General features: G+C 45.9%; 1 non-coding gene across 1 annotated transcript; it reads left to right on the forward strand.

Moving 5' to 3' along the window:
* Nucleotides 1–6,178: 6,178 nt before the first annotated feature.
* Nucleotides 6,179–6,304, forward strand: LOC119471283. Its single transcript, XR_005200319.1, has one exon. It is a non-coding gene; the product is annotated as a U4atac minor spliceosomal RNA (small nuclear RNA).
* Nucleotides 6,305–7,825: the final 1,521 nt, after the last annotated feature.

A 7,825-nucleotide genomic window follows, 5' to 3' on the forward strand; every position in this document is an offset into this window, starting at 1 on the left:
AAAAAAAAAAAAAAAAAAAGTCCTTAGGTAGTAATAGAACCATAATGGCTACATTTTCAAAGTAATGTTTCCAAATGAAATGTCACATTTGCCCTCTTCTCTGTCAATGGTATGCTTTATTTCTTTAAAATATTAATATGTATATTATAGTTTGGTCCAAACACTGCTTATCAGCATGAAAAATATACTATTATAGTTCTTTCATTCTGTATTAAATTAGAAACTTTTCAAGTGTCAAATACTACAGTTAATATCGGATAATTGTGTGATATCCCTCAATAGTACCAAAATCCCACACATTTAATATACAGATAACTTGGCTGGGCATGGTGGCTCACCTAGCACTTTAGGAGGCTGAGGTGGTAATCCTAGCACTTTAGGAGGCTGAGGTGGATGGATCACTTGGGGTCAGGAGTTTGAGACCAGCCTGGCCAACATGGTGAAACCCTATCTCTACTAAAAATACAAAAATTAGCCAGGTATGGTGGTGTGCACCCGTAATCCCAGCTACTCGGGAGGCTGAGGCAGAATTGCCTGAACCTGGGAGGCGGAGTTTGCAGTAAATGAGCCATTGCACTCCAGCTGGGGGACAAGAGAAAAACTTCATCCCCCCAAAAATGAAGATAAATAAAATCTAGAGAACTTTAGTCATAAAATTAACAACTAAAATAAGACACACCAAGTTCAAGATCTGAAAGATGGGTGGATTGTTAAATTCATCCCAAGTGGGGGAAAAAAACTCAGCAAATCCTATTCACCTGGGATGATATTAAGTGCATTCCTACTTGCTGCTAATATTCCAAAATAATAACAGATGCATTTGCTCTGATGTGATGATAAAGAGCGTGTTGAGTGTGTACCCTGCAGCCTGGTAAAAGGGAAAAGGCATTTAGGAAGAACTTGTGCTGGTTCTAACCAGATGGGACCTTGGAAAAAGTCCCTTCTCTCAACCTGTTTCCTTCATGTTCCTAAATGCCAGGAACTGGGCAAATCTCATTTATTATCCTGTTTAAACCACTTCCCCCGACTCAGGCCCCCCCCAAAAAAAAAAACTGTGAAGTTGGTAATATCCTCTCAATTTTATAGATGAGAAAAGGGGCCGGGCATTGTGCCTCAGGGCTATAATCCCAGCACTTTGGGAGGCTGACGTGGGCCGATCACCAGAGGTCAGGAGTTTGAGACCAGCTTGGCCAACATGGTGAAACCTCATCTCTACTAAAAATACAAAAATTAGCCGGGCGTGGGGGCAGACGCCTGTAATCCCAGCTACTCAGGAGGCTGAGGCTGGAGAATCGCTTGAACCTGGGAGGCGGAGGTTGCAGTGAGCCAAGATTGCGCCATTGTACTCCAGCCTGGGCGACAAGAGCAAAACTCCGTTTCAAACAAACAAACAAACGAAAAGCTGGGCGCGGTGGCTTACACCTGTAATCCCAGCACTTTTGCAGGCCAAGGTGGGTGGATCATGAGGTCAAGAGATTGATACCATCCTGGCCAACATAGTGAAACCCCGTCTCCACTAAAATACAAAAAAAATTAGCTGGGCGTGGTGGTGTGCGCCTGTAGTCCCAGCTACTCGGGAGGCTGAGGTAGAATTGCTTGAATCCGGGAGGCGGAGGTTGCAGTGAGCCGAGATCGCACCACTGCACTCCAGCCTAGCGCCTGGCAACAGAGTGAGACTCTGTCTCAAAAAAAAAAAAAAAAAAAGAGAGAGAGAGAGAAAGAGAGGTACAGAAAGATTGAATAATTTGCCCACGGTCGAACAACTTGCAATAACGCTAGACCCCATACTCCAACACGGCACCTACTCTTTTCATCACATGAGCTTCCCAACAGCTTTTAATACCCTTATTTCCTGCTGTATTTCTGCCACTAGCAACTAACTGTTGACCACGCCTTGCTATAAAATGTGTCTTTCTGGGCCCAGCGCGGTGGCTCACACCTGTAATTCCAGCACTTTGGGAGGCTGAGGTGGGAGAATCACTTGAGGCCAGGAATTTGAGCCCAGCCTGGCCAACATGAGGAAACCCATCTCTACTAAAAATAGAAAAATTAGCTAGGCGTGGTGGCGGGTGCCTGTAGTCCCAGCTACACGGGAGACTGAGGCTGGAGAACCACCTGAGCCCAGGAGGTTGAGGTTGCAGTCAGCCGAAATGGAGCCAGGGCACTCCAGCCTGGCTGGGTGACAGAGTGATTCTATCTCAAAAAGCAAACAAAAAAAACAAACACGTGTCTTTCTGGATCTCTCTGCCAGTCCTCTCCTCTCGTTCGGGTCTTGGCCTCCACCCTCCTCTCCCCAAGTCTTGTTTGTGGGGATTCCTACCCGGCTCTTCCCTTTCTCAGTGACCTCACCTTACCCTATAGCTCCAGCTAGCAACCACTTTGTATGGCAATCAGTATTAATTCGTGTTTCTAGCCCAGAATTTCAAACTAACTGCCCAGATCATCAGCGCTAAGAGGATAAGGACTCGTCTGCTTTTTTCAATGAGGAGTCCAATCCCCTAAGCCCGGCACACGGTAGGTGCTCAACAAATCTGTGTTAAATGAAAGCTCCAGAGACACCTCAAACACCTCAAAACCTCAGGTTGCTTTCCCCCAAGAATTCAAAAGCACCCCAAAACCTGCTTCTGCTTCTCGAGCATTCCCTATCTCAGGGTCCCGGGCAATAACACCAGCGTCCCCGGTAGCTCCGGGAAGACGCCTGGAAGTCACCCTGGTTGAGAGTCTCCTCCCTCACCGCGGGGGCACGAAACAGCTCCGAGAGCCACAGTCCCAGCAGTCGCTCGCGCGTCGCTGACCGTCGTGGAGCCCAGGGGGAGCGAAATCTCGCGTGATTTGCCGGAAAGACTGGCTGTATAGTACGACCCCAGCTCGCCGCCAGGCCTCGGCCCTCCGTCCGCAGTACGCAGGCGCGCGACTAGGCCCGGCTCCGCGCCCCGCCCCCCCGCCTCCTAGGGGCGGGGTTTGGAAGTTTAGGGAATATTCCTGGGCGCCCCCCATTTCCGGGAGAAGCAGGGGAAATGTGGACTGGCCAGGAAGAGTTACAAGTCTGGGCAAAGTGCATTAATAAATTAACTGCGATTGGTTCCCTGTCGCTGCCCCCACTGCCTTGACCCAAAAAGCAAATCTTGCAACCTTGACCAGTAGGTTCACATTTAGCCGTCTTTGAGGGAGTTTTACTAGTTTTGTGGACTTCTCCCAGAACTTCCACTGGGAAATTATACTGAGAGAGGGACCGTCAAGCCTATTCCGTGTTTTATAGATGGAGAAACTGAGTCTCGGAGAGGTGATGTGATTGGACCGCCTACCTTTCAGCTGGTTAGGGGCAGTGCTGGGATGAAACCCCTCTCTCTGGACGCTGATCTAGGGCCCCTTTGCGCCTCTTTTATTTCACAAAGAATACCATATTCCTCAGATTACCCAGTGTGAGTTGATTTCTCAATTTTGTTAATTATTAGTCGTCTCTTTTTGTGTCGAACTGGGTTGAGCAAAGTGTATACCTAGGGCAACTTCGGGTCCCCAGGGACTTCAAACTCTTAAGAAAGATCATCTGAATTAGGCAGGATTAAGATCCTGTTTAACATGGTGAAACCCCGTCTCTACTAAAAATACAAAAAATCAGCTGGGCATGGTGGCGCGTGCCTGTAATCCCAGCTACTCAGGAGGCTGAGGCAGGAGAATTGCCTGAACCCAGGAGGCGGAGGTTGCGGTGAGCCGAGATCGCGCCATTGCACTCCAGCCTGGGTAACAAGAGCGAAACTCCGTCTCAAAAAAAAAAAAAGAATTGCTTGTATTCACCCGGGCGCGGTGGCTCACGCCTGTAATCCCAGTACTTTGGGAGGCTAAGGCAGGCGGATCACTTGAGGTTGGGAGTTCGAGACCAGCCTGACTCTACTAAAAATACAAAAATAGCTGGGCGTGGTGGCACACGGCTGTAATCCCAGCTACTCGGGAGGCTGAGGCAGGAGAATCACTTGAACCCGGGAGGTTGCGGTGAGCCGAGATCATGCCATCGCATTCCAGCCTGGGCGAAAAGAGCGAAACACCGCTAAAAAAAAAAAAAAAAAGAATTGCTTGTATTTGTTTGGGAGCTAATAGCTCAGCACGCGTCATGGGTGGAGTAGCTGAAAGATTACTGGATTGGTGACCAAGGGAATAGTAATCAAACAGGTTGGAGCTCTTGGTAGCTTTATGTCTGAACATTTTTGCTTCTTTGGGAAAGCTTCAGGAAAGAGTAAGAGAAATACACTACTTTGCAAACATTTTCAGACAGGAGCTAATCTCCTTTACCTGTCATGGACAGGTAGACAAAAAGTAGTAGTATAAAATAAGAGTAATCTAGAACTTGTTGAAACAATCTTTCAAAATAGAAAAGAAACCCTGCCATACTAAATTAGTTTTGGGGCTGGGCACAGTGGCTCATGCCTGTAATCTCATATCTTTGGGAGGCAGAGGCAGATAGATTGCTTGAGCCCAGGAGTTCGAGACCAGCCTGCACAACGTGGTGAAAGCATGTTTCTTCAAAAAATAAAATTATCCAGGTGTGGTGATGCTTGAGAGTAGTCCCAGCGACTCAGTAGGCTGCAGCAAGCCTTGATCACACCGCTGCACTCCAGCCTGGATGACAGACTGACATCTTGTCTCAAAAATTTAAAAATATATATATGTACATATATATGTAAATTAGTTTTAGCTCTCTTGATTCTAGGGTCTGTGAACTCTTTGTAACAAGTGTAATTTTTCTCACCAAAATGAGTTCCCATTCCCAAAAATTCAAGAAGTGAGTGGAGGATTTACAGGTACATTCTCATCTTGTTTTTCCTCTACTTCTAAATTTTCTCTAACACCAAAGATTACTATCATTTATACAATGCTTAGTTTGAGTTAGATAATGCTTTATAGTATTTTTCGTCTACATGATTTAATTTTCTTTTCTTTTTTTTTTTTTTTTTTTTTTTTTTGACAAAGTCTCCCTTTGTCTCCCAGGCTGGAGTGCAGTGGCACGATCTCACCACATCCTCCACCCCCCAGGGTTCAAGCGATTCTCCTGCCTCAGCCTCCTGAGTAGCTGGGATTACAGGCATGCACCACCACACCCAGCTAATTTTTATATTTTTAGTAGAGATGGGGTTTCAGTATGTTTGCCAGGCTGGTGTTGAGCTCCTGACCTTGTCATCTGCCGGCCTCGGCCTCCCAAAGTGCTGGGATTACAGGAGTGAGCCAAAACACCCAGCCTAGGATTTAATTTTCGAAACAGCCCTATTACCATTATTCCCATTTTACGAATGAGGAAATTGAGGTTAAACCAGTTAAGTACTAAGTCAGGTTAAGTTACTAAAAAGTAAAGGAGCAAGTTATCCTACCTGAGTCTAAGCACCTGACCCTTTGTTATATTTGCTATAAATCTGGAATTCCCTACTCCTCCCACTTTGCAGAATTTTTTATTGCCAGCTTCTCATCATTCAAGCAATTCCTGAGAATCATTTAATCATTTTCTTTTTCTTTTTTTTTTTTTGAGATGGAGTCTTGCTCTGTCACCCAGGCTGGAGTGCAGTGTTGCCATCTTGGCTCACTGCAACCTCTGCCTCCCGGGTTCAAGCAATTCTTCTGCCTCAGCCTCCCAAGTAGCTGGGACTACAGGCACACACCACCAAGCCCAGGTTATTTTTGTATTTTTAGTATTTTCACCATATTGGCCAGGTTGGTATTGAACTCCTGACCTCAGGTGATTTGCCTGCCTCGGCCTCCCAAAGTGCTGAGATTACAGGTGTGAGCCACTGTGCCCGGCCATATTTTTTCCTCCACTTCTGCCAGTAAAATTTAGCTCCACTAATCTACATTTTACGTATAATGCTGACTAATGAAATCCAGAGCCTGAACCTTAAAATGCCAAGTCTTCAAAATTAACAAAAGAAGTCTCAGAAAGAGATGAATGAGATTTGTCCTCTCCCCTGCAGTTACTGATGGAGACAGATCTTTCTGTGTCATCAAATTATTTCAAAGACTCTAACTGTATAAGATGTTAAATTGAGAACGTTCATGTGGGCCAGGTGCAGTGGCTTACGCCTATAATCCCAGCATAATGGGAGGCTGAGGCAGGCGGATTACCTGAAGTTGGGAGTTTGAGACCAGCCTGACCAACATGGAGAAACCCTGTCTCTACTAAAAATACAAAATTATTACCATCTTTTTCTTGGGGTTGTGCTACCATCCAATGAGCACATAATCAGGGCAATATTGCTAACGCCTAAACACCACACCCACATCAACTAGAGCTTTGCTTTACCTTGGTACAATTTTTGGAAAAATGAAAACCCACATTTCCAAGATTAAAAAAATAAAGAAAAAAATACAAATTTAGCTGGGAGTGGTGGCAGGCTCCTGTCTTCCCAGCTACTGAGGAGGCTGAGGCAGGAGAATCACTTGAACCTGGGAGGTGGAGGTTGCAGTGAGCCAAGATTGCTCCAGCAACCACTGTGCTCCAGCCTGGGCAACAAAAGCAAAACTTTGTCTTGAAAAAAAGAACATTCATATGATTACCAACTTCTATGGATATTTATAAATGTGATCAACTTTTTTTGGCTCTGCATTAACACAACTGTCCTTTGAAGTATAATTTCGGAAAAGAGAGCTTAAACATTCTTAGAGGTTTAGAAATTCTTGCATGCCAACTGAAAATAACCTTGAAAGAAAAATCTTGGAAGATCGGCTATTGTAATATAACAGCAAATTTGTTATCTTTTGCTGTAAGCAAATTACCCCCAAAACTTAGTGGTTTAAAACAGTGAACTTTTATTATATCATTTCAGAGTTTTGAAGGGTCAGGAAGCCAGGCACAGTTTAGCTGGGTACTTCTGGCTCAAGGTCTCCGTAGTCAAGCTGCCAGTCTGGGCTGGGCTGTGGTCTCATAAGAAGACTAAGCTGGGGAAGAATCCACTTGGAAGCCTTTTTTCTTTTTTTTAGACAGTCTCGCTCTGTTGCCCAGACTGGAGTGCAGTGGCACAGTCTCAGCTCACTGCAGCCTCCATCTCCCAGGTTCAAGTGATTCTCATGCTTTAGCTTCCCCGGTACCTGGGACTACAGACAAGCACCACTGCACCCAGCTAATTTTTGTATTTTTAGTAGAGACAGGGTTTCACTATGTTGGCCAAGGTGGTCTCAAACTCCTGGCCTCAAGTGATCCTCCCACCTCAGGCTCTCAAAGTGCTGGGATTACAGGCATGAGCCCCCATGCTTGGCTACTTCCAAGCTTTCTTACATGGGCCTCTATTCCTTATGGGCTGTTGGATTAATTGAGGGCCTCAATTCCTGGTTGATTATTGGCTGGAGGCCTCTCTCAGTTCCTTTCCATGTGCACCTGTCGATGGAACTGCCTCATGCTAGTGAGGTGAGCCAGCAGATAAGTAAAAACATGTGTGTGCATCCTGCTGCCTTCTCAGAGCAAGCAGGCCAAGAAAGAGATAGAGAGCGCACTAGAGTGCAGTGGCATGATCTCAGCTCACTGCAACCTCCACCTCCAGGGTTCATGCGATTCTCTTGCCTCAGCCTCCCGACTAGCTGGGATTACAGGTTCCAGCCACTGCGCCCAGCTAATTTTTTTTTTTTTTTGTATTTTTAGTAGAGACAGGGTTTCAGCCAGTCTGGCCTTAAACTCCTGACCTTGTGATTCACCTGCTTCAGCCTCCCAAAGTGCTGGGATTAGAGGTGTGAGCCACTGTGCCCAGCCAGAAGCTGCAATCTTTTGTGTGACCCAAGCTTAAAAGTGACATCCCATTATTTCTGCCTCTTCTGTTCATTGGAAGCAAGTCACTAAATCCACCCCACGCTC

The sequence above is a fragment of the Cebus imitator genome, unplaced genomic scaffold (assembly GCF_001604975.1).
Source record: "Cebus imitator isolate Cc_AM_T3 unplaced genomic scaffold, Cebus_imitator-1.0 Scaffold54, whole genome shotgun sequence".
Taxonomy (NCBI): domain Eukaryota; kingdom Metazoa; phylum Chordata; class Mammalia; order Primates; family Cebidae; genus Cebus; species Cebus imitator.